Source organism: Cyanistes caeruleus, chromosome 10 (assembly GCF_971803275.1).
Source record: "Cyanistes caeruleus chromosome 10, bCyaCae1.hap1.1, whole genome shotgun sequence".
Classification (NCBI taxonomy): domain Eukaryota; kingdom Metazoa; phylum Chordata; class Aves; order Passeriformes; family Paridae; genus Cyanistes; species Cyanistes caeruleus.
Genome location: NC_141710.1, coordinates 14,124,418 through 14,146,071, shown reverse-complemented (window position 1 = coordinate 14,146,071; position 21,654 = coordinate 14,124,418). Strand labels below are relative to the sequence as shown.

Below are 21,654 nucleotides of genomic sequence, written 5' to 3'. Positions count from 1 at the left end.
TCGGTTCTTTCCAAACTATAAATGCTGGTTTGAAAGCCCAGGCTGAGTTCTGTGCAAATAATCCTTTCTACTATGTCTTTTCCTCTGGTTACAAGAGGGGCCTTCAGTGTTTTGCTTCCCATCACTTGTTAGCTATCAGTGGTCCACATGCCTCTTGTTTGGGGGGGCAGAATTAGATGTAGCATATAATCCACTTGACAGAGGATGGTTGTGACAAAAAAGGAAAATAGCAGCAGTTAAAGTAGTTTGAAACACCATTACACTCCAAAGGTGCCTTTTCTTTCTGCCTTAGTGCAACCCCACGTTCATCATGTGCAAGCCCCAGGGTGAGGAGACAATTCTGCTTTCCAACAGCTCTCATCTTTTGTGTGGCAAATATGAACCCAGCCCACACCTGTGCAGTGGGTGCTGCAGTGCATGGGGAAAGCCCTGAGGGACTCTGACCTGCCCCCAGAGATCTGAATTCAGTCTTGGGATGTGTTGGTGGATGTGGTGCCATGTCCAGGGGCTGACCTGTGCTGCTGTGCAGTTTGAAACACAGCGTGGAGGGAGAAGCAGTAGGGAAGTTCCAGCAGAATATCAGTGCCTTGAAGAGACAAGGGAGGTTTTTTTGGACGAGAAATTCATCCTGTTATCTTTTTCCTGGGATTAAGATTTGGCATTGATAGCTAAGATGATGTTTGCTTATTATGGGAAAGTTTTGTTCTTGTCAAAGAGCAGAGCCTTTCCTGCAAAGCTCATGCCTTGGAGATTTCTTGCAGCACTTGTACCAGTGATGGTATGAGCTAAATGAGGATGCAGAGAGAACTGGCATGGACTTCACAAGTCTGTCAGGAGAAGATTAGAATCTGTGTGCTGGCTCTGCATTGTGAAGGTGCTGGGGTGCTGGCTCCTGATGGCAGTGGAATTGCCTTTACAGAGTGATTTAGGCTGGAACAGACCTCAAAGGCCATGGATCCCAACCTTTCATCAAACACCACTCTGCCAGCCAAACCACAGCACTAAGTGCCACGTCCAGTTGTTTCTTGAACACCTCCAGGCATGGTGACTCCACTACAGCCCTGGGCAGCCCATTCCAGTGTTTAACAATGCTTTTCATGGAGAAATTCTGCCTGATTGTGCAGCCATGGACACTAGATTTACTGTAGCTCATCAGAGCAGCTCTTCACTTAGTGAGTGCCTGAAGTGGGATGGATCCACACATCCATTTCAGGCCCTTCACAGATGCTCAGACTAAATGGTATCACAAGCAGGAGGCCAGACCTGGAGCTGTGGAGCTCAATGGAAAGAAATCCATATGTCTTCAGAAGCTTTGGATCTGCACCAGACATAAAAGAAAATCTTCCAATAGAGTTTTTCTGTGCAGAGACCAAGTGGGGCCTCTGGCCAAGATCTGAAAAACCAGGGCCTAAAATTAGACCCCTAAAATACCAAGAACAGTGAGTGGTTCCAACTGATACCAAGTTAGGAAAAAGGGCCTGAAATAAACAGATTCCTCAGTAACCAAGATCCTGTTTTTGAGACAAGTGTTCATTCTCACAAGTCAAAACAACAAGAAACCAAAAAGAAAAAAAGAATGAAAACATCAAATCCCAGCAAACCAATGATAATATCAGCCAAAGCATGTCTTACTAGAATGTTTTCCAAAATTCCTTAGGGAGTCCCAGTGAGCCATGAAGAGGATATTGCTCTTTTCTAAAGTATTAAATTGGGGGTCTTTTGGAACACACTGCATTTATGTGACAAATCTGTTCTTCTCTTAGGTCCTGTATCTGCTCTATCTCTCCCTTGTGAAATTTCTTCCTTTTCCAGGCCTATGCAATTATATATATATCTAAAACTTTTTTCTTGTCGTCTTCCTGACTTTGTGATAGTCAGTGTGATAATTTGTCTCTTTTGGCAGGTAAAGTGGGGAAGCACTTAGCTTCAATAAATACTTTGTTGAGAGAATAAGGTTCATGTCTAGGGACTATCTTGCTTTGAGAGGTGTGTGCAGACATTTTTCAGTGCAACCCTGATCCCTGTCTAAAACTGCTGGGAGTACTGAAATACCAACATCAGAATATACTAACAGGAATGACAGCAGTCCTGAAAATATCTCTGATTTCTTCAGAAATAGCTGTTGAATCTGGTTTCTAGTCCTCTTCTAAACCCCTTAGTGGTTTTGTTCCTTTCTGCATATGATGAAAGTGGCCTTGGTACTGCATTTAGTATTATCATTATGTTTCAATTAGAAATATCTATTTCATCAGTTCAGGATGAGTGACCAAGCAATAAGGTATAGAAAGCCTTACAAGATGATCAGCTCTCTTTCTTTTTTTTTTTTTTAATTTTATACATAATTGTTACAGTGGCTTGAGCACCCAGCATATATTTATTGTTGTACTTCAGTTGCTGTGTTGTCCCAGAACCCTACTTGTCAGAGAAGATCTCATGGTACAGCTGCACAACCAGAAGACAGATTCTCATCAGGAAATGAGGCTTGATTCTCCCCAAAGAGAGGGAGGACTCACAGCAGCCTCATTCATGCAGTTCCCCAGAGCGAGTGTATGGAGCAGTGCAGGCTGCTTTGGGCATCAGCCTATTTTTGGTGTGTATCTGGAGAGAAATTAGGAGAGTGAGTGTGATTCCTAGCTTAGCCCCTGAGGTCATTTTAAAAAATTATAGATTTATATAAGTGATGTCTCTAAGAATATGCCCCATGAAATCCACATGTGAGGAAGCATGTTAAGGGCATCCTGAAAAAAGCAGCAAAGAAGAAAAGATGTTTCTGTGGCTGTTCAGTACCAGAAACACAAAGTCTCCTCAGTTCTGCAGAGTCTTTTGCTGTTGTTTCTTTCAGTTCTGAGCATGTGTGTTCCTGCTGGGTACCAAACCACCAAACTGCCCTGGCAGCTGCCGATGGGGCAGAGGAGACAGAGCAAAGAAAACAGAGCTGAAGTGCTGCCAGGGCAGCAGAACTGCTGTACCAAGCCAAGAGTGACTCTGGCCATCCTCATGGAATGCAGCAGGAGCTTTCTTTTTTGACAAGGTGTCTGAAGAAGGGCTGGGTTTCTCCCAGCACTGCAGTCCCTGGTGTTGTGTATCCTCTCTCTGTAACAGGAGAATTCCCTAGTTCCTGTAACTGGGGAAAGGAAAGAGGATGAAGCTTGCAGAAGCCCTGCTGGCAACTTGCTTTGTAGTCTAATGAAGAGGGAGGTGTTCAGAAACTAGAGGAACTGGCACTGCTGCAAATCCCTGGCTAGACCCTGTCATAGGAAAAGGGCCTTTTGCAAGGCTCCACATAGTACAACCTTTTCCATTTGAGGTTCAAGTGCAGTCACAGTGGCAATAGTGACTTATTCTGCCCAGTGTCAGTTTATGATGGAACATAAATGTAGTATTAAAAATATATATTAGGTTTAAGTGCAGCTCAAAATGTCAGTGTATTATTTTGTGGTCTTGCAACAGCAGTGTTTTAATAAAATCACAGCCCTTCAGCTTCTGGAATACAACACAGAGAATGATGATACTGTTAACTTGACTGTGCCCAAATCCTTCAACAGCAATGCTGGGGGACAGGGCAGGATCTCTCTGTTCTGTTTATACTGTTTCTTGGCAGCATAAAGCTGTGATCTGTTTTGGGACCACAGGTGGCTTAATTTCTCATCAGCATCTTGGTCTTCTGCATCTCTCATGCAAGCAAAATTGGCTTGTCTCCTCTAGCTTTCCGCACAAGAAATAAAATTTATGCTGCCCATTCAAGTCCTTGTCCTTCAGTAGAGGCAGAGGGACCTGTTCTGCCTTGCAAGGAATATTCCTGTGAAGCACAGAAGCATGGGTGTGAAAACCAGGCCACAAACCAGCCCATAACTGGATGTTGACCCCACACAGTGGCCACGGGTTAGGGTTTGCCAGCTGAATACAAGGAGGGGACACAGTCAGAGCCATTAATTTCTTGCCTAAGGTGGAATAGCAAACATCCCCCACTCGCACATCTGCTGAGCCAGCCCCTTTTCCAAAAGCCTGTGTGCTCAGGTTACCCAGTGTTCAGAAGCCCTCCTGTCCCCACAGTGTCTCCTTAGCGAGGGGCACAAGGCAAAGCAATTACTGCTGCAAAGGGGGAAAATGGAGGTAATGGCTCAGGCTCATCACCACCCCACCAAGGAGAAAGCTGCATCTCTCCTGACCACAGAGGAGGTGTTTAGTGCTCAGGCTCAAGGCAAATATTTCCTTTTCTCTCAGCAGCAGTTAGACAGGATGTGCCAAAGCCAGCCAGCAAGAGCCCCAGAGCTCAGACCCAGCTCCTTTCATGCTGCTAAAACATGACAGCCACATTGCACAGATGCAGAGATTAAACCCATCTGAGTGTGGAGCTATTTTGCATTTAACTCTTTGAAAATGGCAAATGACACTACACCCTTCTAGCTAAAGTCTAAACCACACCAACCAAGCATCCCCTCCAGGGGCAAGTGGGCTGGTGAAGAGAATCTTTTTTCCCCAAAATGCTCACCTTTTTAAAGCATTACCAGGTCTGATGAGGGGCAAGAGGGGTTTCTTAGGAGATGTGCTGTAGCCTGAAAGTGTTCTAACAAGATGAATGTGTGGAGGCACACATGCTGCATGGCTCCAACATGCTACAGCTGAACTGTGATCAAACTCTTACCCAGATCCAATGGTGGGGACTTTGTGTATCACTGAAACTACATTGCTTCAACCAATGTAATTGAGCTGGTTTTGGATAAAGTATTATTAATTTTTATTGTAAATTCACAGTAGCTGGGGTTTGGGAAGTTCTGAGAACTCCAGGGATGTTTTAGAACCCTGTTGCTGAGCAGCACTTGGACAGAGACAAGGCCTTTTCTGTCTCACCTCACCCCAGCAGTGACAGGAATGGGGGTGCACGGAAAGCTGGGAGGGGACACAGCAGGGACAGGTGACCCTATGTGACCCAAGGGATATTCCAGACCATCTGACATTATGCTCAGCAAGAAGCTAGAGAGAAGGTCAGGGTCAGGCAAGGCTGCTCAGGGGCTGACTGGGCATCTGTCAGTCCATGGTAAGCTATTGTTTTCATTTGCATCACTTGTCCTTCCTGAGAATTATTTCTCTCCTTTTGTTAATTTCCTCTTCATTAAAATTTATTAATGTTATCCTATTTCAACTATTAAATTGATCTCAACTCACCATTTATTTATTTTTTTTTACTTTTACCATTTGAATTTTCCCCCTCACTGGGGTCAGGGAGTGAGTGACTGTGGTGCTTTGTTCCTGGCTGGATTAAACTGTGATAGTAATGAGCAGCAGCCTGGGCTCAGACCTCAGAATAAAGATACAGACCTGCATGTGCTTTAAACAAAGTATAGATTTTTCCTTCAGAAATGTGGCTGTAAAGGTTAGGAAATCCTGCTTGCACTGTTGTAGCCTATTGCTTTGTTTCAGACTGCTGTCCTGCATGTTGAACTCTCTCTGCTGGCCAGCAGTAGTTAGGTTCTTTACTTTCTCTCTGGATTAAATCCCAGAGGTGGTATTTTATTCATGAGTAAATTACAATTCAAGTCCAATTTATGATTGAATGCTTGATGTGGAGGGTGCTGAAAGGAAATCATCCAAGTGAGCCTTCAAGAAAATTCAGTATAAAACATTGCTTCTCTGCAGACTGGGGACAGATTTATGTACAGTGATGCCAAACTGCATGCACATACACTGACTGCTCATCAGGGAATGGTGCTGTAGATCAGCTGTTGGTACCCCACAAGAAATTCTTAAAATTTTTAAGTCCCTAAAAAGTTATTAGAAAGATGTCACTAATTACAAAGGAATTGTATGAAGAGCAATTAAAAAGGCCAGTTAGATATTTGCTATATGAAATGCCAAGCCACATTATTTTGTTTAATGAAATCAGTTTCCAGCAGAGTTCATAACACCATCAATGACCTAAGCAGTGCACCTGACAGCTCATCTGCCATCTCGAGCTGCAAATCTGGGGAACTAACAGTATATTGAAGAAGAAAAGGTCAATAAATGCAGAAATGTGTGGAGAATCTAATCTTTCCCTGGCGCTTGTTATTGCTCCCTTCTCGCTCTCCTTTCATTCTATAATCTGTCACATTAAACTAGTCATGCTTGGCCAGAGCCTGATCAGGACAAGTTCCTGATAAAGCTGCATCTGTTCTTGCCACACAGCATCAGATGGACAAAGGCAGTACATGACTTCAGCCCTGGGAACCTCTCTTCTGCAAATGCAGTTCAAGAAGGAGCCATAAATGTATGTAAATAAATTAAATTTGAGAATGAGAAGGGAAAGGTTACAGAAGTCACACGTCTCTTCATGCACAATTTAAAAAGTTTTCATGAGCATGGTTTTGTTCTGAATAAAACTACAACTGTTGAGAACAGAAGTGCCTTAGGCTTCTGAGCAGCAGAGCTGGTAGTCTTTCTGTCTGCCAGCACATTTTTTCCTTGCTTCACCCAGTCCAGAAAAAAATGACTCAGTCAAAAGGATTTCCTTCCTCTCCCTTGGGTGATTATTCCACAGCCTATTAGGTCTCCCCATTAGGAAATATTTCCAGCAACGTTTTCCCTGCACTTACTTTTAAAGTATCCTTCTATGACTAGAAATTATCCTCAACAGTGCCCTTCCATCATTAGTGTTTCCATTTCTCCTGTGTTTCTCTGTGGTTATCACATGTCCTGTAGCATTTCACTGGTGTTTAGTTGGGCTGCAGATGCTTGTTGTATTTAACCTTTGCCTGTATGCCAAGCACAGGACTGGCACCAAGACATTTACACACCATTAAACAAGGGAGGTGCCAGCTAAGAGTAATGACTTTCTTCTGGTGCTTTCATGCTAGAGGTTGTGCTAGAGAAGAAGGCCAGCCTCTGTTCTAAACTACATGGAAAAGGTGCAGCTGCTGAAGAAGAATGGCTTAGAAATAGAGTATATATAGAAATACATTAATTTAGCATCCAGCCATGATTTAAGTCCACAAGGGAAGCAGTTAAATGTAATTGACACTGGCCTCTCAAGCAAAGATGCAGAATGTATATGTGTGCACAAGAAATTCCAACCAAACTGAGGAATATTATTAGGTTTACTAGGATTCTGTAGTTTTGTTGCAAAGGATATCTCTAAAACCACTAGAGTCTTTTAGACTGTGGGAAACATTGCAAATGTCACCACGTTATGTCTGGATGTATTTTCATGTGTCCATACATTTGAGTTTCTTTCAATTTTAAGATTTTCTCTGAATTTCTTCAGCTGACTGCATCAGCAGTTATATAATTGCTGTATTGTGTATTGCCCTAAATTATTGATATGTGTTATCCATTGGAACTCCAAATATTTATTTTTTTTTTTTTTTAATTAAAGGTACGGCCAGTAGCTCTGTCTCTTACTTAACTTGTAAAAATTTAGCATTTCTCTTTCTTTGGTTGCTTATGAAATTACTAAACTGTAAGTCTATGTGTTGAAGTTTTCCCTGCCAACTCTGTCTATTGAATAAAATATGGGGCGTGTATGAATGTAAATGATCGTTTCAGTGATTTATTTTTTAGGTTTTTCTGAGAAGAAGGAAACAGGAAAATGTGATATCAAAGTGCAAGAACAGTCATACCAGGTCAGCCCAGGCGTCTGTCTTGCTCAGGATACTCACTCTGACAGTGGCCAATCCTGCAAGCATATTTGACACTTCCTTCAAATATTCTCCCAGCCTCCAACAATTTGTGGCTGAGGGATTTTAGAACCAGACACAATGTTTTGTGCTTAATAGTCCTTGAGGGATTTTCCTTTGGTGGCTTTGTTTTTTGTATCTGTGTAAGCTTTTGGCATCTGGAATGTGATTTGGTGAGGAGTTCCACTGTTAAAATATGCTCTGGTGGAAAAGAAGTCCTTTATGGTTTTTAAGCCTATTTCCTGTCATTTTCAATTCAAGATGCCAAGCTGTTACATTGGAAACAATCATTTTGAGAGCCAGCCTCTGCCAAACCCCCTCTTGGTCCTCATTTTGGATCAGGAACAGTCAGCTCAAAGCCCTTTGCTGTGCAGACAAAGTAGAAGTATTTAGGATTGTTTCTTTCTGTGTGCATCACATTTATTGACACTCAGTGTCATCTGTCCATTTTCTGGGTCAGACAAACCATCTTGTCACCTTCACCTAAAATTTTCCATAATCATTCCTTAATACTTTGGAATACATAATTATTGGTAGCAAACTGTCTTCTAACTATTGTCTGTATTTTCTAGATCCTTGCACAAAGCTTGTTTTTCCCAAGTTAAAAATGCCAAGAGTTTTTTTTTTAGCAGCTTTAGCCACTTCATATGATGAAAATGAGGAAGGTTGGAGTCAGGACTGCCAGGACCATCCATATTGCTATGCCCATGCCCATCCCAAAATTTCATGAGTCATGTAAAAGGGAATGTTGCAGGTTCTTGACAGCAATGATTAAGGAAAACTGCAGATGTTCTGTTTCAACGAAAAATAAGTACTTTTTATTTGTGTAACTTTAAAGGGCTGACTTGAGATACCAAAGGCCAATAGATTTTGGTTAAAAACATTAAGTAGCAGACCCAGAGCTGGCTGAAATTGAGAGTGAAACCTGCTTAGAAATCAGTAGGGTGTTGTATCAAATGTAAAAGTAATGTTCCTGAGTTAGAATGAATAGGAACTAGTCCAGGAAAAAGTTAAATGAACCTTCAACTGTACATGCTTGAGTAAATATTTTTAGTGGGGACACATATTTTGAAATTGAAAACCATACCTAAATCCTCTGCTGCATTCTTTGAGGAGTTGTATAGATGTCCACAAATATTGAATTTATGTGTATTGTTTGAAATATATAACCAATTTGAAAAGAACTCCTTTATCAGGGGGCTCCTGACTGATCATTAATTGTTTGTCTGTTTTTCATGTATCTCTCCCAGATTCCCTGTGAGCTGCAGATTTTGAGAGTCTTTTCTGTGATCTGGTTTGGCCACCGTGGAAATTAAAAAGTGGCAAAGTTCACCAAAACAGTATCCACAGGATTTTATTTATTTTTTTTTCCTTCAAAATAAAGTTTCTTAATCTTCTCCATTCCTTCCCTCTGTTCCTCTCCAGGAGATCCATTCCACACAGACCATGGAATTTTGGCCTCTTGTTTATATGTGAAAGAAAAGCAAATTTCAAAATGTTGGAACTTCCCACAGATCAGAAATTCCCTTTTCCAGACAGATCTTCACAAAAGTGTCCTAGTGGCTTTTGTGGCACTTGGCTTCCTTAAGTAGGATTGTCAGGCAGATGTAGGAACACCTGAATGGGGGAGAAGGAATTGTAGGGTAACAAAGCCATCACCTGGCCTGGGGGGAAGCACCCTCTGCCCCTGCAATGAAACTGGGGACTGCCAAGCCTCCTGTCCCAAAATCCTTTGTGAAATCTGTTCCAGAGCAATGGCTCCTTTGCTGAGTCAGTTTAACCTCTCAGCTCTAAAGGGAGTGGGTATCTTGCTTAGAGAAGGGGTGCTCAGAAGCTCTGGGCAGGGCAGCTGTCACCTCCTAGCAGCTTCCACAGGGACTTTTCAATCCTCCCCTGACAGTGAATTTTGAAGTGTGCCAAGAGGCATTGCTTCTCCTTCACATGACAGTTTTTCTCCAGCATAAAAGAAAAGAAATAACATCAGAAGCAGGAGATTTTAGTAGTTAGTAGAAAATGTTTAAGTAATCTAAGAAATGTGTCTGGTGGCAAGGCATGGTCAGGGAGGGTGAGGGAGATCCTGGAGGAGTTCTGCTCCTCTGCTGCCACATCCTTTCCACACCAACTGTGACTCTGCACATGCAGTGTTTGAGTGTAGGTGGGACACTGCTCCTCATTCTCCAAAGAACATCTCCTGCAGTCATTCCCACGACTAGGAGAATATGTGAAAAGCTGCAATTTCACTGTTTCTGGCTTGTTTGTTTGTCTTCCATAGAAGAAGGCAGTTAAGGTTCATACTTGGACAGATGACAAAGGCACCAGAGCAAATTTTAAAGCGCTTTCTTTCACAAATGAAAATGATTGGCCTTTTCTGTGCTGGAAAATAATAATTAAAGGAAGCCAAGCTGGTCTAATTTGTTTGCAGCACCCTAAGTCTATGACAAAGTCTGTCACAAAATGTTCTAACAGAAGTTGAGGAGTGAGGAAGGAATGATGAAATACTGACTAATGGAGAAAAAAAAAATAAAATTATTTCCCATGTGTCTTAAGGAACAACAGCAGATACCTCAAGGCTCTCTGGATTTTCTACCTTGCACTTAGGGAACAAAACTCTTTTGACCTTCATGGCCATCTTTGTGAAATAGTACCAGCAGTGGTTGAAGGATCTTGCACAATTCTAGAAGGGAAAAGGAAATCAATCCCCCACAGCAGTAGCTTCATGAGCATTTAGTCCAACTTTAAAAATGTTCAGGCAGGAGAGATAAAGTCAAAACCAAGGATAGGAGTCAGATTCCCAGGGAGAGGATGTGAGGGATGGTGGGATGAAGGTATGTGCCTTTCAGAGCCTTGAAGTAAGAATCAGAAGAGATTCTTTGGAGATGCAGTTCAGATCACTGCCTGGCACTGCAAACACTCACTGTGATACCCCACAACCTGCCTGGCTGCACTTTTAATAGAACTGCCCCAGAGCTGTCCCTGAGGCTGTGATGTTGGAAAGGCAGACAGAAAATGGTTGTTTCCATCTATTCCAGTGCAGAATACCCATGGAAAATACCACTAAAGCAGAAGCTGCTTTATATGGCTCAGTTTAGGCTTCAGTCTGCTTTTATCCAGGGCTTACCCTTGAATTTCAGAAATTTTTGTTTTTCTAATTGACACCAGTACAAAGAGAAGAAAATCAAGAGATAAAAATCTCTTCCAGTAAGTGATCCTGGAGCTGCCTTTGCCATTGAAGTCTCTTCACAGCAGGGTCTTAAGCAAGTTCCAGGCAGGCATGTCTGTCAATTCAGGAGCAGGCACAAGAAGTGCCCTCCTGAAGAGCTGCCTTAAAATAACTCCACCAATGGCCACTTGTGCAGTGACATTTTGGAAAGATGCACCACCTTATCAGAAAATTCAACTGTGAATACCAGGCACTCTATTGAGGTTTCTGGGACATCAGCCCTGGATCTCAGCAGCCTTCTCATCTCAGCATAGCTCAGAAAGGTCGTTTTTAAACTAAAATATTTGTGTAAAATAATAGACATTGTGACATGGGAAGCCTCATAAATGGAAAAATGTCAGTTGGTTTTGCAGGGATTGCTTACTAATTTTCACCTCATAAAGATTTCAGAAGGGATTCTAGCACTTTGTTAAACTGCTGCAGTGAAGTCTTCCATGTTTATTTATATACACCTAGTAAACTCCCTGAAGTAGCCAAAGGGCCTGGTTTCATCAGCACACAGCTGGTGAGTTTTCTTGTTTTCATTGTGCTGGATTAATGTTCTCAAATGTGAGCAAAGTGTGTACATGAAATGCAGATGTTTGTTCCCAGAGGAGATGTGAGAGCCCAGCTCACCTCTCTAGTCCAGGTGCTCTTGTCCTGGCAAGGGCAGATGGTTAAATGTCCTCCTTTGGGTATCCCTATTTCTGCAGCTGCAGCCAGATGTGTTTTCTATTTGGAGCTCCAGGCTTGATTTCAGCCTCTGTCCCCTCAGCATTTTCCCTGTCACACTCAGCACAGGTGGGTCTGGCACTCTGTTCAGGACCTTACAGGGCAGCATCTCAGCCTAACAGAGGCTGGCTCAGCTCCAGCCAAGTTTATTGCCCAGAATCTCAGCTCTTGGCAAGTTTAGTTGATTTAAAGTCACTGAAAATCTCTGCAGCTCTGTACAGTGATTTGTTTCCCCTTTCAGGGCATGTGCCCCATGGAAAGCTGCTTAATCTGGTGGAGTAAAGTTTTCTCTGTTTTCAGCTGGTCTCAGAGTCCTCCAATGCTCCTGAGCCACATTTTCATTTCAGTTACACCAAAGGAAATGCTGAGGACAGAGGAGCTCTAACACCAAAATAATGCTGTGAGATAAAAGAAACCTTATAGTTATTTTACTGGTTTATTCTTCACCCTGTGTGTGTGTGTCCCTCACCCTGTCCAGCAGGTTCTCCTCAGTGCTCCTGCCCCAAGCCTTCCCTGGCAGTGACCCCTGGGTTTGCTCTGGAGTCACTCACAGGGGCACTCAGGGTACCCCTCCTGAACACTGCCAAATACATTTTTAAGGTAATGTCAGTGGTTAAGCTTTCCCCTCAGTGGAAAAATCTCCTCAGGAGCCAGCAAAGCGAGCAGCTGGGGGCCAGTGACAGGGAGAGAAGTGTCAGGGTTAAGCTGCAGTGCAGGTTTTTGCATGGGTGCTGAGGGCTGTGCTCCTGGCAGGCTGAGCCAGGGTAGCTTAACAGTCTGGACAGCATCTCCTGCATCTGTGCGTGTTTTCTGCTCCATTACTTTTGCTGAGCCATATACCTCCCTCATCTGGAATATCTCCATTGATTTTCGTTAATTTCTCAGGATTTTCATCCCCTCTAAAGAACATTTAGTTCATTGCTCATAGTACTGACACTACCTCAACCCTGCAACAGCTGTGGCAGATGGGCCAAGGGCAAAGTTGGGGTAGGCATGAATATCTTCCATTGGAAATTTTGGGGTCAGATTTTGCAATCCAAAAAAACCCCAACCCATTCTATGATATTGGAGTGCAGGGTTTTGTCCACACAAGGCTGTCTCCTGTAAAGTGGGTTTTTTGTTTCTGAGGGCAGATCCCAGTACAGAGAAAAGGAGTTGCCCCTGTTCCCCACAGTGATCTCAGGGCCTGGGACTGGGGACACAGTGGATATGCTGCCACATGAAATGACCAGGGATGCCTATGGTGGGATGATAGCAAGTTGTGGTTCCTAGGAACCAACACACACACACACACAGCACACAACAGAAATAATACTGCTTCTGTTGCTCTTTTGCTCTAAAAGAGATATTAATGTAAAAAATAGAGTAATTTAGAAATAACTGTCTTCTCCCAGCTGGCTGTCATAGCAGCAAAACCCCCATAACAGAGCCATTCCCTGAGCCAAGGTTATTTCTAATCCACTTCTACTTCGTGGAAAATAATTTGCAAAATTTGGAGTGGCTTGGGAATAAGAAAAGTTATTTTACAAATCATTTTCTGCTACAGGAAAAGCAATTGTCATGGACATAAAACACAATATGGGTGTTTTTCATGTATCAAGTCACATGCCAAGTCAGAGAGCAACCAGAGAACATAATTTCAACACTGTCAAACAGCTTCTGCTCTGCTTGGTGATTATCCTCTCAGTTTACACAGATCTTTGCACTCCTGTGGTGCTTTAATAGCATCTCTGTAATCCCCTGACATTTGGGTAACGTGAGGAGCAGTGAATTCTCGCAGCACCTACAGCCATTAGTCACTGTCAGCCCTGGGCTGAGGTTTCTCCTCTCTAACCATGGGGCTGCATGGCTCATACATCTCTTTCTAACCCTGTGCTCCCCATGTTCCCCAGGAAACAGCCTGGGGAGTCTCTGGATGATGTGCTTGCCTGGTCAGAGGCTTCAGAGCCTGGGCAGGCAGCAGGAGAGGGAAAAGGCTTCAGTTCATCAACCCTGGTGGCCTCAGGGTGACACTGGTCATATGGAGTTATTCATGTGGCAGGAGAGTGAGGGACCTGCCTGAGATGGAGGGGATGGGGGAAATCCCCTTTGGCCCAAGGAACTTACAGGACCAGGTGGAAAAAAGAGATGGAAGAGGGGCAGGATTGAGGAGCTTCAGATAGTGACTGTGTAGATAAATGCCTTGAAGAAAAAGAGTCTGACTTTTTCTGCATTCAGTCTCTGCAGCCAGGCTTTGGCCTTGTTTGTACTGCTGTCAGTCACAGTGCTGACCCCAGTGCCATGACAGCATTCTCTGCTATCAAGGTACTGACTTTAGAGCAGTTATTCCATTACAATGTGCCTGAATAGAAGCCAGTCTTTTGTTTGGGATGGGAAGAGCCAGAGATGGCTAGTAGCTGGATATTTTTTCTGCCTGTTGTTGTTAATTTGGTCTACTGAGAACTAAATTCATCTCTCCACGAAACAGGCACTCCCTGCTCCTGAGAGCATTGCAGCTCTCCAAGCATTTTCTACCAGCAGGACTTACACCAGTGCATTGCTGTGTGCCCAGGAATGTTTGTGTGCAGCAGACAGGGCAGGGTTTCTGCCCCACGGGATGAGCAGAGATGAGTTATTTCTGGCAGTGTGCCAGGTCTGGTACTCTCTCAGTAGCAGCCTTCGTAGCCCACCTCACATTTTTTGTTGTTGTTTAATTGCTCCTTGTGTTATTTATCATGTACTTTATTATTTGTTATTTTAAGGCAGATTTTGCAAAAAAGATCAGCCACTTCTTCTATGTTTACCTCACACACATCTGATGTTCAAAGCTTCCATACTCTCACAATGCCATTTTTTTCTCAAAGACAACCAGGCTTTGCTGTGGCAAGACTGGGCTTTGGCAAGTGTAGATGATTCAGATCCCAGAAGGATCCTCTTATGATGGAACATCCCAGCTTGTGTTACGTGATTTAGCTCAGTACCCAGCTCCAGATCCTCTCTGGTTGCTGTAGTTGTGTGCTTGGTTGCAATGTGCTTTAGCTGGGGCTGCGAGACAGGGATTGGGGTGCTTAGTCAGAATTATCTGTTCCGTCTCACTCCTCTGGTTGGTGAGTTCCAAATGTATCTTGGATACCTAATAATTCCAAAAGAAATTTCTAGAAGAACATCAGAAAAACCTTCCCCAGCATATAAATTACTGTGCTAATGCAACTGAGCTCCTGTGGCTGAGATTACAAATCATTTTCAGATGCCGTCAGCATCTCTTTCTTTGTGCTTTGTCCCTGTCCTCCCGTGACCATTGCTTGGAGAGCTGTGCACACACTCGAAGAAATTCCTTTGGGGGGAGAGCTCAAATATCAAAGTGGAAAAAAAAAAGCATTGAAACCTAAAAGCTGACCATAAAGCCCAGCACATCATTTTCAGAAGCAGAACATTATTGTTACTCTGCTGACAAACTTCTTTTGTGGGCAGCAGCCTGGTCCAGCACCATTTTAGATTTGCCTTGAAGCCCCACATAACCAAAATAAATATATGGTTACATAAGAAACTATAATATTCTTGCTCCGTGGTTCCAAGTGTAATTGTAAAGTAAGCACAAATGCAGCGTGTCTGCCCTTGTGGAGATAGAGGGAAAACCTCCTTCCACCCACAAATCCGTGGATTCACACCTGGGATTAATGAGCCAAGCAAGTGCAAGGGAGGTGGGATTGTCCCCTCCTCGAGGTCCTTGTATAAGATGTGGAGGCCTCCTCTGGAGGTGAAGACAAGGGACAGGTAGAGAGGCACCAAACAGGCTCCGGAGAACAGCCACGTTGCAGGGAGGGCAGCGTGCAGCTTTTGGACATGGCCCAGCTTGGTGTGAGTAACTGAAGCCCAGAGGATTCCACGGCTCACATGAACCTCTGGGGATTTATGCAGCTGGTTGACATGCCAGCAGCAATGCTTGTAGTTCCAGGGACTTGCTGCTACATGGCACAAGCCTGCTTCCCACTGCCTGTGAGCAGGGGAAGAGTTATGCTGAGACAAACCTGCACTTCCAGAGCTGGGATTTGAAATTTGGCAGGGAATCATTGTGCTTCTTTGCCCCTGAAGGTGTTGTGAAAACATGAGTCATGGTTTATTTTCAAAGGGCTTGGACACAGTAACTTTGAATGCGACAGAAAAACCCATGAAGGAACCCAGAGATCCTCATGGAAAACCAACCTTGGCCTGCAGAGAGGAAAGGTCTGACTGGTCACTGTGGCTGGCACAGTGCAGGGGTGGACAAGGAAACACACAGCAAGAATAAGCAGGCAGTGTTAGGACCTTGAGCTTTCTGAATCTGTCAGTCTCTCAGTTCTAACCAGGCACAAATTGTTCAGTTCCATGCAGAAAGAACTGGGACTGCCCTGTGTTCCCTATGGGACTAAGACTGGGGCTTCTTCCTCACTTTTTATCTCAAATACAGCAGCCACAGAAGGGAAAAAAGCTGGTAAAATGAAAGGGTATTTTTCATGTGATAATGTTCTGAACAGGACTCTATAGCCCTTGGCCACAGGATATTATACAGTGCTCAGTCCTCTGTCCCAATCTCTAGACTTGTAGTGTAGTGTATATATATATATGTAGAGTAGCATATATGTGCATAAGCACCTAAAGAAAACATAAATTAAAACCAATCTGAGGCACTTGAGCAGCAGGACAGTGGCTGCTATAAAAGCCCACATGGAAGTGAATGTTGCCAATATGAGGAGCTACACATTAAAGGAGGATGATAACAATTTTATCTATGAAGGATAACTGAAATAACACCTATATCAGATAAACAAAGTTGGAAGTTGCTTTACAAAAGAGATCAGTGGCATCAACACCATGGGCAACAAGGCCCAGGACACAAAGGAACACAAACTGAGTACAGGAAATTACATTTAAATATCAGATTTTTTTATTTTTTTTTTTACTGTGGCAGTGACTGAAGAATGAACAGGCTGCCCAGAGAGTGGAGAGCACTGGCAAAAAGTTGCTTTTGTTGACCCTGCTTTGAGGAAGAGTGTTAGACTAATCAATCTCCAGAGTTCCCTGCCAAGCTCTGCCATGCTGTGATTCTGTAATAGAACACAGCTCTTCTGGGTCCCAGGGTGATGTTTGAAATGGAATGGTTACTGAGATCCTGGGCATCTGCTCTATTTTGATGAAATACTGCCAGCAGGAGTATATGATCAGTTGTGGGGTTGCCCATGCACAGGTGGTCTGTGCACATGCAGGGTTACCTGCAGAATTCCTCCACGTGCAAGAAAACTAGCACATCCAGCCAACCTCTAAGAAGAAAATGTAAAAGATTGATAAATTCCACCTAGACAGAATTTCCAGCTGGAAAAAAAATAGTGGAAGGATGTGTCTGGGGAAACTGGCCATGTGTTATTCCTCCCTCCAGGGTCTTGTGTTAAGTCTCTGTACAGAGCAGTTTCCCCTTAAATACCTCCTCAAAGCAGGTCTTTGCACACCAGGAACAGTACGTGCATCACTTGATTATGTGGTGGGTTACTTACTATTCATCACTCTTTATATTCTTCTCTTTAAAACTTCCAAGCTATTCCAGACATGGAAAAGTAATGTGAGTGTGTAGTTGTACAGAAGGGTTTGCTGCTTTTCTCATAGCAGCACGTCCAGCTCATGAGGGCACAATCCATTCCTGCAGTGGCTCATTGCTTGAGGAAAAAAAGGAGCTGTAACAAGAGTTTAGTCTGGCAGTTGCTTTTACTGCTTTTTATTGTAGTTGTGTCATGCAGTTCTCTGTCATTCTATGTGTTTCACTCCTCTCTGCAGTGGCAAGAATGCAAAATGCGTGAAGGAAATACTGCTGGTTGGGTCTCCTCGAAGGTGGAGAGGGAAGGAATAACAGAGGAGCTGGGAATCGGAGCTCAGTCCTTGGTACCCACAAGCGTACCTGGATTTACTCAAACCAGCCAAGACCTTGCTCCTGCCTCTGTCAGAGCGGCGGGGCTGTGGGATGCTGGCTGCAGCAGCCCCAGCTCAGCCCCACGCACCTCTAGAGGGCGGTGAGTGACTGAGGAACGCTCTGCTGGGCCGGGATCACTCCTGAAACATCCTGCACTAATCCAGCTGCGCATCTGCAGCTGCTCAGGGAATGGCAGCTTCCCTGCAGAAAGGTGCAGAGCCCAGCAAACACAGGTCTGTGTCCAGCTGAAGTGATAGAGTATGGATGCTAAATCTAAACCACAGTGCCTGTACAAATTACAGGCCGCCTGGCTCCTCGGGCTGCCTGAGAAAATAGCCTGGGAAAAATATGAGAAGGAATTAAAACAATTCTCAGAGATACTAAACAGCCTGGCAGGTGTTGTTTTGCAGTCTTGTTTTCTCTTGCAGGAGAAGGCCAGGGGGGTGATGGGCCACCCTGGCCAAGGATGGTGATGTAGCACTTTGTTAACCAATAGGAGTTTCTTTTCTGTACCTTCCACGTACCAGTCTATAAAACAGGCCTGAAGTAATAAACCAGAAAACTCTCGTGTTGTGACTCCCTTGAGAGTCCATTGTTGTTCTTTATCGCCGTTCCCAATCGGAACGACAATAGAGGAGTTGAAGTGGACAAGTAATGTACCAGAATTTGGCTCGAGTGCTAGGACAAATATACAAACTGTTGTGGGATCGTTAATTCTTATAAATACCAGAGACCTTCATTTCTGTAACAGCATTGGTTTGCTGTTTCTCTTGTTTCCTGGTTCTCTGGAAAGAAGCAATCCATAAGCACATTTATACTAGAGCAAAAGTCAAATTAGCCAGCACAAATTGCTCTGAGCTCCCGGGTTGACACTAACAGCGTGCTCTGTTTGATTCCAGCACAGTCCTGCTGTGCAAGCCACCATCCCAGGGGTGGACTTAGCAGGAATGAGGGGGCAGAACTTTCATCATTAATACCATTTGGTGCAGGAATTATTTCCATGGAGAAACAGCTTCCCAGCCCCACTTTCCTTTACCTTCATGTCTGCTAGAAATGGGTGGTGAGGTTTCCTACAGCTTCCTGTGATGCTGTGAGTGGTCCACATGGCTCTGCCCAGCTTCCACACCTCTGACTGAAGAATATCTATCCTTCCTAGCCTTCCTCTCTTTCCCCAGTCTGTTGTCATAATTTTGCTGATTAGCAGCTTTCTTTACTTCTTCTACATCTCTTGTCCTGGTGCCGATAAACAAAACTCCACTGTACTCCTCAGTTCTTCAAGAAAATTATGAAAATTCTTTTGAAATGAAGTGTGAGGTGAGGAAAGTTTCAGGGCAGATACATTTTTTCTTCTTTGAGCACATCTAAATTTGAGCTGCTGCTGCACATTCAGTGCTGTGCTGCATGGCCACATTTGTACCTGGCTCTGGAGCTGAAGTGTGTGCTCTGGGGCCAAGGTGCACCCTTCACTGTGCTTCGTGCACTGTGGCACCTTGTGGCTCATGGGCCACAAGGAGTTTGTTTCAGTGGCAGGGGCCATCAGCACACGTGTCTTTGACAAGGCAGCGTGAAAACATCAACACTCTTACTCCTAGCACGGACAGATAGGGCTGGTCCCCAGTTTGTTATCTTTATGTTTATCATTGACTCCATGGAGTATAGATAGAGGGCATGGAAACACAATCTACCTGTTTTCATTTCTGTGTTGCCAGCTGAGTCAGGACCAGGTTGACACTGGCCCAGAGCTATTACCATTTGCCTGCTACACTGAGACATCTCTGTGTTTTTGTTACCCCTTGTCCATTGGCTCATGGGCCGCTGTGTCCGTAGCACAAAAGGTCCTGTTGCTTTTCTTGGCCATCTCCACTCCTCACGTCCATCTTGGGCTGGGAGCCAATGGCATGGGCACCAGAGATAAAACATCTTTTATTTCCAAACACAACCTTCTGCATCAGAGCATGCCTTGCCTTTCAAGAAGCTGTCCTTTTTGGGACTTTTGCTCTGTTTTTTGAGAGCTTTTTATGGATTCATACATGTCATGACCCAGCACCTATCACAGGCACTGAATCCCAGCACAAAGGACTTTTAAAAAGTACATATATAGAAACTGCTAGTAGGAAGCCCAACATTCCTAAAGAATGTTACTGTCCTCAGTGCTATTTTCTACCTTCACTTTGTGGGTTTCGTTTCTCCAACTCTATCTAGCTGTAAGGATTCATCTTAAATGGAAGTGACACAGCAAAACCCACTTTGATAGTTTGCAGATTTAAAAATAGCTGTCTTAACATAGGTTTTCCTTCCAAGGTAGCATGTACCTTCTATTGGAAAAAAATTAATGCACATTGTTTATATAGAGTCTGTCTTACAGGGAGTCATCTGCCCTCTGTTCTGTGTATCTACATGGAAATAAGTGGGAATTAGCTTGGTTTCTGAAATTCCCTCTTTTGTATTGACTAAAAATCTGGGGTGGCTATTTTTAAATGTTTTCCATTCTCCAGACAAGATATGAATGCAAATGCAACAAAAGTAATGTTGGATGCTCTCCCTGTACCAATAATGTAGCTGTAAAATGCTATGTTTTGATTAATCTGGTGGAATGCTATTCCTCTTTCAGATTGGTGTCAGAATTGGGCCAATTTTATCTGAAGTTTATTGTCTCAAGAAGTAAAAATAAATTGAAGTCACTGTAATTAGGAATATCTCATTTTTTTATCTCAGAGCTATATATGAATCAGCATCAGCTGAGTACCTGGCTCATGAAAATCAGCTCTTTCTTCTAAGGAATATAGTTTTAAATTTGAAAAGGAAAAAAAAAGCACTTGCATTATTTCTTAGAATTTTGGGGCAAGCCTTGCAAACCTGGAAAAATGTCCACTTTTGCTAACTTCAGTGTGGTGTTGTTTTCCCATGTTAAACCACGAACTGGACTGTTCCTGATGACACACTTAGTGTTTAGTGAGAATATGCATAATCCCAGTAATCAGAATGCCAGGTCACAAGTCTTCACTCCATGCCAGATCAATCAAAAATTCCTGTTATTGCTTTGGCCATAACAGCTGCTGTACCCTGCACTGTTCACACTGATTTGTGAGTGGCAGATGTGTGATGTTCACACTGATTTGTGAGTGGCAGATGTGTGATGCTGTGTGAAGAATCAGTGGTTGCAGGAAAGGGTTACACTCTTTGGAGAGGCTGGAAGGGGAAGCTCCCATGGGACAGCTTAGTGACAGAATGAGGAGGCTCCTGTGGCTTAGCTCACAAGGATGTAACAGCACTGCTGCATGTTTTAGTGGGAGAAGGGAAGGACTAAAAGTGCAAAAATATCAAGTATGGTGTATTCATGTGCCATTCCTAAGCCTTTACAGACGAGGTCTGACAACCCCAAATATAGCTTCCACAGGCAAGGGTGCTGAAGAGCAAGATTGCTCAACACTTACACAAGTGAACCCCTGCTAGATCCTGCTCTCTGAATCAGAACTTGTCTACTTAAGGAAAACAGCCAGCCCAACTGATTTGCAAACCAGTGTTGGAAGATTTATATAAGTTCTTGTGGGATCATGAGGGCAGTAGGGAGGTGAGTTTGCCTTTCTCTTGGATGGTGACAAAAAGAGCTTCATTTATTGTGTCCTTACCTCCTCTAATTTCCTTTTTTTTTTTTCTGTCTTCATAGTTGAGAAAAATCACATTATATTTGTTTATTCATTCATGGTTAAGACAATAAAGACTCCTTCCAAACTCTTGGCTGCTCTAACTTAATTGTATTGTAAGTGTAATTAAACCACAATGTTGTTGAGGATATCTGTTCCTTAGATGATCTGCCAGCAGAGTAACCACCATATACCTTTTTCATTGTCTGGGAAGCTTCCTTGGCAGTCTTCACTAGAAGGTGTTAAAAAGGTGCTAATAGATCAAAGTCATTTTAGAGTAGGAAATTAAATGTTAACACTATTCATCTTTATTAGTAGTATTTCTTACTTTGTTTTGTTTGTTCGCTTATTTGCTTTCTTTGTTTATTGGTTGCTTTGTTGGGGTTTCTTTTCCCCCTGAGAGAAAACACACATGTGCTGCTAAAATGTCTCATGCTAAGGTCAGAAGTAGCCCATGAAGATGACAAATTACCCCTTCACACCTCCTAGTCAGAATTGATGATAGTTCTG

The 21,654-nt window shown here is 43.4% G+C and overlaps 1 protein-coding gene across 3 annotated transcripts in view; it reads left to right on the top strand.

Moving 5' to 3' along the window:
* OSTN (osteocrin) overlaps positions 1-21,654 on the top strand; it is a 68,014-nt gene that overhangs the window by 27,198 nt on the left and 19,162 nt on the right. The window contains exon 2 of one of the 3 annotated variants that reach the window (XM_086843657.1): positions 6,166-6,247. The exons of the other annotated variants lie outside the window; for them this stretch is intronic. The gene's annotated coding sequence lies outside the window, so the exon portion shown is untranslated. The remainder of the gene's footprint in view (positions 1-6,165; positions 6,248-21,654) is intronic. 3 annotated transcript variants of the gene reach the window in all.